We start from the raw sequence: 523 nt of genomic DNA, 5'->3' as shown, positions 1-523 counted from the left end.
ATCTCTCTTGAAAGTTGAAACTATGAAATTTAATTCATCAATATTAATATTAAAAATAATAATATCTCTCTTCATGTGGTAGATATTTTTAATTTTAAAATTTATGAGCATTTATTACAAAACAAATTAAGAGAAATTATTGTACGCCTTTTAATTTATAGTAGTTATCACTTTGGTCACTTGTTTGCTAAATAAAGGAACCTAAAACAAGTCACAAAAAAAGGAACCTAAAACAAAGTTGATTAAAAAATAATTTATCAAATTATTCTTATTAATTGGCTAACTCATATTGTAAATATTTTCACTGTTTGTTGTTTGTGTAAAGTAAAAAAATTTAAAATAATACCTTGTAAATATTACTTTGAAATATATGAGAATGACAGATATATTAAATGAAAAGAATTTTTTGAAAGTAACACAAATATAGTATGAAACGGAGAAAATACATAAATTAAAACTTCAATTGTTAAACAATCAAAATTTAAGAATATTAAACTCAAAGCATAATATAAATAAATTCTCA

This window comes from Arachis ipaensis, chromosome B02 (genome assembly GCF_000816755.2).
Source record: "Arachis ipaensis cultivar K30076 chromosome B02, Araip1.1, whole genome shotgun sequence".
NCBI lineage: Eukaryota > Viridiplantae > Streptophyta > Magnoliopsida > Fabales > Fabaceae > Arachis > Arachis ipaensis.
The sequence above is the reverse complement of the archived record's forward strand: the minus strand, read 5'-3'. Positions refer to the sequence as shown.